Source organism: Myotis davidii, unplaced genomic scaffold (genome assembly GCF_000327345.1).
Source record: "Myotis davidii unplaced genomic scaffold, ASM32734v1 scaffold3578, whole genome shotgun sequence".
Taxonomy (NCBI): Eukaryota; Metazoa; Chordata; class Mammalia; order Chiroptera; family Vespertilionidae; genus Myotis; species Myotis davidii.
This window is the reverse complement of record NW_006289094.1, coordinates 309,962-310,222: the sequence shown is the minus strand read 5'-3', so window position 1 is coordinate 310,222 and position 261 is coordinate 309,962. Positions and strand designations below refer to the sequence as shown.

Below are 261 nucleotides of genomic sequence, written 5' to 3'. Positions count from 1 at the left end.
GTGGGAGTGGGATGGCCGAGAGTGGGGGCCGGGCTCTCCCTGACCCTGGGGACCACAGCCTCCCCCAGAGCCTCCCCCATGTGACCGCAGAGCCCAGATTCTCCAGGCTGGCGCGGGTGTCACTCACCGAGGTGCTGTCCACTCAGGCGTGACACGGGCCGGGGGGGCATGGGTGTGGTGGGCAGGGCTCCCCCGTACCCCACGGCCCCAAAGGCACTGCCCCCGTTGTGGGCAGAGCTCACCCTCCGACTGCAGCTCAGG

The 261-nt window shown here is 70.9% G+C and overlaps 1 protein-coding gene across 1 annotated transcript in view; it reads right to left on the bottom strand.

Annotated features, from left to right (window-relative positions):
* The window catches only part of PKP3 (plakophilin 3), a 25,859-nt gene that overhangs the window by 25,003 nt on the left and 595 nt on the right, over positions 1-261 (bottom strand). The gene's annotated exons all lie outside the window — the stretch shown is intronic.